This window comes from Carassius carassius, chromosome 15 (genome assembly GCF_963082965.1).
Source record: "Carassius carassius chromosome 15, fCarCar2.1, whole genome shotgun sequence".
In the NCBI taxonomy this organism is placed as follows: domain Eukaryota; kingdom Metazoa; phylum Chordata; class Actinopteri; order Cypriniformes; family Cyprinidae; genus Carassius; species Carassius carassius.
Window position 1 is genome coordinate 22,292,292 of NC_081769.1, and position 8,513 is coordinate 22,300,804.

The following is an 8,513-nucleotide window of genomic DNA, read 5'->3' on the forward strand; positions in this document are numbered from 1 at the left end:
TTTGTGACCAAAAAGTAAACCAGCATAACATCATCCTGGCCAGACCTGCTAAAATCAGCAAATAATCTTAAGCTGTTCTTTTTAGCATTTTTATAAACATTATTATGACTTCATTTGGACGTTGCAGTGATGTTGTCGAGTTAATCTGTACCAAAATGCTTTCCAGCTCACATTGTTATTGCAGTGATTTAATACATCAGTTAATAAATAAATAAATAAACTGACGCCTATTTTTACACTGAGCTGAATAAAATCCAGTCCTTTTAAGGACAATATTTGTACAGAGAAAGTACAGGACATAATGATCCAACATGAGCTGCTGCAGTAAAAAAAAAAATAAAAATAATAATTGGTCTGGTTGTAATCAGAAACCCAATTTGGAAAAAGCAATGTTCTGGGAGTCAGGTTTGTGCTCCATTCAGAATTGAACTGATGAATTTTGCTTTTTAAATTCCAGTTTATTTAAATTCCTGAATTTGATTTGAGGTTGAGATCAGGATGCAGAATTGCAAAGATTGCCATGTAAACAACCAGGCAATTTTCATGATTGGGCATGGGACACAACCTCAGGTTTGATCACCCTGTAGCTGGCCACCTTTGATGAGGGTGTCTAGTGTTGAAAGGCCGAAACACCCCCTGATTCAAAGGTACATTACTGATGATGTGTCCTGAAATTTACATCTTTCCCATGACTGAGGTACAGCTCCCACGCCACTCTCAACATCAAGGCAAACCATGTGCATACCATCCATTGGCACAATGGACAGTTTACCATCACGTCCCGTGTTTATGATTCTGAGTATCTGGACTTGTCCAGTGACTGGCAACATAGGAAAGTCTGTGTAACAGCTTGGAGAGACAGCTGACTGGAGGGAATAGTCCCCACTGGGGCGGTCATGGGCTAGCTACCCATGGCAGCAGTCTCTGACGCTGTTTCAGTTTGTTGGAGACACCCGCCAAATGCTACAGAAAGTGAACAAAGGAACATACCCCCAGAGCCTGCGAGAGCGGGGCGCAAGATGGCTCAATGACTGACAGCATGGTTACAGACCTAGGAACGGACATGATTACGAGCAAGAACACGGCACATGAGACAACCACAGCAGCAGCTGGACACTCTCTTCAAGTGTGCACCTGTGGCTGGGCAAAAATAACATCATACAGGGGGTTGAGGACACACCAAGGAAAGAGAGGGTGCTTGAGAGAGCAGAAACAAGGGCCTCGCATTGACCAGTACTTCCTACGAAGCAACCAGTCAAATCAGTCGATTGAAGCACAGCGACGGGAAAAAAACCAAAGTTCACAGAGCATCAGCACCATTGTTACTGAGGAGGATAATACAAGCACAGAAATGCCGGTGGAGGAACCCACTCAACCACAGAGACCTCCCAAGGAGAAGAAGATCAAAGGGCACAGACCGAGTGTGAAGTGGCCCAAAGCTGTTGAAAAGAGAGAGTGGGAAATAGTCAACAACAACCTGACAAAAATCCTGGAGCAACAAGTGGGCACAGCGGAAAAAAAGCTGTAAAGGATGGGTGACATAATCTACCACTACGGAGAAGAGCGCTTTGGAGTAAACACAAGGAGAAGTGACAAAGCAATACCAGTACCAGCCAGATCCAGGAGGCAGCAAGAGATCGACATGCTGGTCAGAGAGAGAAGGCAGCTGAGAAAGCAGTGGAAGAAGGCCTCTGATGCAGAGAGAGAGGGTCTCATGCTACTCCAGGGGGACATTAAGTGTCGGTTGGCAACCTTGCGAAGAGCAGAGAACCTAAGGAAACTTCGCAAGCAGAAGGAACACACAAGAACAAGGTTCTATAAAAATCCCTTCAAGTTCGTTAAAGATCTCTTCGCTAAGGAAAAAAGCGGAATCCTGAAAATTCCAAAGCAGGAACTGGAAGAACATCTAGAAAAGGTCAACTATGACCCAAAAAGGCACGAACAAATGGTTATCCCACATGACATCCCACCTATTCAACCTCCCGAATTCAATCTGGAGATTGGCCCTCCAAAATGGAAGGAAGTAGAGAGTACAGTACGGCGTGCAAGATCAGCATCAGCCCCTGGGCCGAATGGAGTACCATATAAGCTCTACAAGAACGCTATCAAGAAGTTCTACGCTATCTTTGGAGGCTCATGAGGAAAGTGTGGCAGAAGGGAATAATACCTAAGGTGTGGCGAAGGGCTGCTAATTCCCAAGGAGAAGGATGCGGCAGACATCAGTCAATTTCGGCCAATCTGCCTTCTCAACGTTGAGGGAAAAATCTTTTTCAGTGTGATAGCACGGCGGTTGTCCACCTACCTGGAGAAGAAAAAGTACATTGACACATCCGTACAGAAGGCCAGCATTCCTGGGTTCTCTGGTTGCTTGGAGCATAACAGCATGATCTGGCACCAGATCCAAGCGGCGAAGAAAGACAAGAGAGACATCCATGTCATCTTCCTTGACCTGGCCAATGCATTTGGTTCAGTTCCCCATAACCTACTCTGGGAATCCTTCAACTTCTTCCACGTTCCATCATCTGTCACTAGTCTAGTAAAAGCCTACTTCGAAGACCTGCAACTGTGCTTTACAACAACCGACTTTACAACATCATGGCAGTGCATAGAAGTAGGCATCATGGCAGGCTGTACAATATCCCCTCTGGCCTTCACAATGGCCATGGAGGTCATCATCAGGGCCTCAAGATGGGTGGTGGGGGGTGAGCGAACTAAGAACGGGATCCGCCTTCCACCTATCCGAGCATACATGGATGACATGACCACCTTGACCACTACTGCAGCATGTACCAGGCGGCTACTTGGAAAACTGCAGGAGAACATCAAGTGGGCTCGGATGAAAATCAAACCGAACAAGTCACGAAGCATCTCAATAGTTAAGGGACAGCTTAAAGATGTGAAGTTCTGCATTGGTGATGACCCAATACCAACAGTGTCTGAGCAACCTGTCAAAAGCCTGGGTAGATGGTACAACGCTAGCCTTGGGGACAAAGACCAAGTTCAGCAAGTAAGGCAGGACATTACCAACAGTCTGGAAACCATCAACAGTACCCTACTGCCAGGGAAGCTCAAACTCTGGTGTCTGCAATTTGGACTTCTCCCTCGGGTAATATGGCCACTCACTATCTATGAGCTCCCAATAACAACTGTGAAAAAGATGGAGCGAACCGTGACTTCATACGTGAAGAAATGGCTCGGCGTCCCACGCTGTCTGACTAACATCAGCCTCTACGGCAAAGGGGTCCTTGAACTGCCTATAACGAGCCTCACCGAGGAGTACAAGTGCTCTAAAGTGAGACTCCAGATGACTTTGAAGGACTCCAGGGACCAGACCATCAGCAATGCCGTTCCACCTCTGTTAACTGGACGGAAAGGGAAACCATCCGAGGCGGTCCAGCAAGCTATGTCAGCCCTGAGGCACAGCGACATTGTAGGGCATGTCCAGTTGGGGAGAGGAGGCCTTGGCCTTACCGCAAGTAAGCCAACTTGGCGTAAGGCCTCAACATCAGAGAGGAGGAAGATGGTGGTCGAGGAGGTGCGCCGTCAGGAGGAGGCGGAAAGAAGTGCAAAGGCTGTCTCTCTTGCCAAGCAGGGACAATGGATGAGGTGGGAAGGCCTGGAGAGGAGAAAGCTTAGCTGGAGGGAGCTCTGGGAAATGGAGGCAAGTAACATCAGCTTCATCATAAGAGCCACCTATGATGTGCTCCCATCTCCAAAAAACCTCCACCAGTGGTATGGAGAGGACCCAACCTGTGCCCTCTGCCCAACTCCAGCGACTCTTAAGCACATCTTGGCTGGTTGTAAAACCAGCCTCACACAAGGTCGTTACACCTGGAGACACAACCAGGTCCTCAAGAGTCTGGCAGCAGCTCTTGAGAGCCAGAGGAATACTACAAACTCCTTGCCCCTGAGAGCAATCAATTCCATCACGGCCCAAACCTTCATCCGAGAGGGACAGAAGAAGCCCAAACATCCCCCTATTAAATCAGAGGCTGGACAGCTAGCCATGGCCCGGGACTGGAAGATGCTTGTCGATATTGGGCAGCAACTAATCTTTCCAGCTGAGATTGCAGTCACCACCCTTAGGCCAGACTTGGTTCTCTGGTCCCCTTCATTGAAGTCTGTTTACATCACTGAGCTCACAGTCCCATGGGAGAATTCAACGGATGAGGCCTATGAACGCAAGAAACTGCGCTATACAGAACTAGCAGCAGACGCTCAACAAAGGGGATGGAAAGCGAAAGTCTATCCGGTTGAAGTGGGTTGCAGAGGTTTTGTGGCTTCCTCTACCATCAGACTGCTGAAAGACCTTGGCATCCATGGACAGGCTCTGCGACAGACAATTAGATCCGTCTCTGAAGCCAAAAAGAAGGAGCCAGTGGATATGGATTAAGAGAAAGGATCCTTGTTGGGCTCATAGAGCATCAACATGACCCACTCACTTATCGACCCACTCACTAATCCCCCCACCCTATAACCCACTTGAGAACCCAGGGCACAACCCTCCATGAGGAGGGTGAACAAGGTATGCGGTCAGCTCTAGGCTTGACTCAGGGAAGAGGACGCCTCCTGCCTTGCATAGTCCCGTGGGCTGTGCCATGTAAACAACCAGGCAATTTTCATGATTGGGCATGGGACACAAGCTCAGGTTTGATCACTCTGTAGCTGGCCACCTTTGATGAGGGTGTCTAGTGTTGAAAGGCCGAAACACCCCCTGATTCAAAGGTACATTACTGATGATGTGTCCTGAAATTTACATCTTTCCCATGACTGAGGTACAGCTCCCACGCCACTCTCAACATCAAGGCAAACCATGTGCATACCATCCATTGGCACAATGGACAGTTTACCATCACGTCCCATGTTTATGATTCTTAATTTAAGGAAGTAGCATTCTGTAAAGACAAGGGAAGTCACGGAGTTGTAAATATTGTAAATATGTTGTCAGTTGCATTCAAATCACTTTGGTTGGAGCAAGATGATCACAGCACAATTTTTAACTCTACTTCTACCAAATTATGAATAAAGAATGCATATCCGTGTTTGTTTTTGAATTTTATGTATTCATTCAGTCTGTAATGGTCCTGTAAACTATATATTTTATTGTAATTGTGCAATAGTATCATCCAACACTACTAGTTTTATTGTGAATTTTATTTTATTGTACAGTTTTTGTGTACAGTCTTTGACTTGAATGCACATAGAGTTTGAATGATGGCTTGACAAAGCCTCATCTGAAAGCTTATTTAACATTTTGAAGGTTTTATAGTCCTTACAGACTATAACAAATAGATAGATAGATAGATAGATAGATAGATAGATAGATAGATAGATAGATTCAATTCTATTTAAATTGTTGAAATTATGAGATCTTTATTCACACTAAATGAAAACAGATAACTTAATTTCAGATGTATGTTCATTAACCTAATTAGCAGTTCTGTCACAACCTGTTAATGATTTAGCGGTGGGACGCCACACCGGTGTTCAGCTTGCGAACGGCTGATCTGTTGTAACTTTAATGCTCGTAATAACAATATAAACACGCAGTCATCTGGGCTCAATAATCAAACCTAATTATCCAATTCCATCATTGTGCAAGAAAGCCGACACCTCCCACCAAGCACACGTTTCTCGAGGAACGCTCCTTCAGTCAGCTGTCAGGTGCGAGAAAAGAAATGTATCAAACCCAAACAGTGTTTGAAAGAACATAAATCAAACAGGCTGTGCAATAAGGTGGAACCGTCTCGGCTCAGGAGCTGTTGCTGGGTGTCAGTTTATGTCCAATAGAAGTGAGACTGCCTGGTGACATGTCGGGTTTATACAGAGGTGGCTGGTGAGTCTTCTCTGAAAGGTTTTGGCTGTTTCAGTAGTGATTGACCAGGATTCATTGTTCTGTCAGCATTCACGCACCTCTACTGCTGGCACCTGTGGATACTCTGCTGCGTTGCTTTTACCAGCTGTCTCTCGTTCGACATGGTCACAGCCTCGAATGGCTTAGTATCCAAAAGACTCACAACAGAGTGTCTGATTGTGTATGCATTAAAACAGCTTGCAGACAGCTGAAAGATACTGGACAGCCAGCATGGGAAATCCAGACAGGAGAATCTGATTAAGTTGTCTGGGTATCTGAAAACACCACACACACACACACACACACATACCTCAACATAAACATTTGCATGCATATGCTGACCGCTACTTGAACTGCATTCTTGTGGATGTCAAGATCTGACTTGAAAGTCCATCCAGGAAAGCTTTATATGCTTATACTGTAAATAAGACACTGGGAGCCAAAGCAGAGACACAGAATTAAAACTGGTGCAATAACCACCATAAAACCAGGTGTCACATAGAAAAGCAGTTGATAAATAAGAGTTCATCGTGAGTGCATCAAACATGTTCAATACACATATAGATGTGCACAGGGTCAACCCCAAAGGACAAAGTACTGGACAAGGTAATGACAATAAAATCACATAAAAAACATGAAATAGATAACAGAAAATGTAAGACAAACCACTTTAGTGCACACCGCTAAGAAATATGAGAAGAAACAAAATTATTTATAAAATATAATAATATGTGATGTTACGCAGATACTGTTCTTTTTTACTTTAGTAACACATTGAATTAAACACAACATTTTGAAGTAGAAAGACTGAAATTGTAGTGTCTTGTAAAACTTGTAATATATCGTGTCTTGTAATTTATATATTAGTGCTGTCAAATGATTAATTGCGATAATATCATTTATACAGTATGCATGTGACTCTGACACACAAAACCAGTCTACTGGTATATTTGGAGTAATAGCCACTAATACACTGTATGGGTCAAAATGATAGATTTTAAAATGCTTAAAATTAAATTGGTGGGGTTTGATATGGTGTGATATTTAAAAATAATTTTGAACATGGTAATTTGTTCAACAAAAGAAATGCATGTTTAAAATGTAACTTGATGTGCATGTTTTTTAACAGTGTTACATCCCACAACCCACACACTCCTAGTTCTCCCTGGCAGAGGGGTTTGATTGTAAATAAAAGAAACGCACTTTTTGTACTTGTCATTATTTATATGGTTTATGGGTGAGTTGTACTTTCCAAGTCAATGGAAAAATTTGTGCCAGACAAATGTGGGGAAATTCTATCAAAGTTTATTAATATTAAAGTCTGTTACTTTAACCCCTCCAACTGATAAATCTTCTACTGATAAATACAATTCTGCAGCATTATTCCGCTGTTTTTTTATTAGGATCGCCTAGGCAACATTCAGTTTGAGTATAATTGAACTGAAATCTGAACTGGCAGTTAAATATTCATTAATTACTTACACAGTTTGACACAGTCCATAAATACAAGCATCAAAAGCTGCATGGCTGTGCAATGCTGTGAATGCAAAAAACAACAACAACAATAAAAAATAAAAAAAACGTCTGCCACTGACAACCTCCTTCTCGCATTCCCCTGTTCAAAGCATAAAAAAGTTGAAAACAGGCTGTGTTAGTGGAAGATGGCTGGGTTGTTCATTCTCATGGATCTCCTGGGCCGTTTATGACAGTTCTTTGTTGGGCCCAGATGGCGGTTCTCTGGCGTCTTCTGTTCTCTGGGTTGAAACCACACAGTCTCTTTCTTATGTTAGCATGCAGCATGACATGAGTACAACTCAACTTCATTTATTTGTTTCAGTTGTTTTTGTGATACCAACCGCTTTGCTTGCCCTGAATCAAACTTATAAATGTGTTTTCATTATGCAGCGATGGGATTTGCTGAATGAGAAAATATGAGATGAACTCAACTGAGCATGAAGCATACATGCTGACTACACACTACTGCTAAAATGATTTCAGATCTTGCTGATGAGTTTCACGCATCCCATTTTTTCTTATTAAATTTTATGTTTATTTATTTTTATGAAGGTTGCATGTAATAAACAGAATGGCAGATAGAGATACAGATAAGGTGAAGTGAAGTGGAGAATTTGCTACACATGATTGGTGCTTCTACAAAGTAAATAATAATTCAAGTAATAAATAAGCTGAATAAGAAGTGATAAGAAAAGCAAGACTGTAACAACTTATACATATAAATATAAAAAAAATGACATATACCAGTGGTGAGTGGATTAAGGACGTTTGCTATTCTGTATAAATATATCTTACAGTATCTGACAAGAAACTGCCATTTGTTGTTTCGTGAAGAAATATTTGTTCATTATGGTGGTCTGATTATAAGAATATGTCGCCACCTTGAGGACTGGAGTTTAAAAAAGTTTAAAAAACTTGGCTTCTCAAGGCAGTGACTGGAATAAGTTTTCAGCCAGCTGGCCATTTTATTTGCTTCCCTTCGATTTGATGCTTCAATGAGTGTTAATGTTGGAATAAAAGATCAGGAATTTACAAAGCACCAATGAATCTGTGGAATCAATTGACCACAATGCTGATAAAACCAATAACTATTAAATGATTAAATTAATTGTTGCATATTTTTGCAACCACGTGTAGGTGAAGT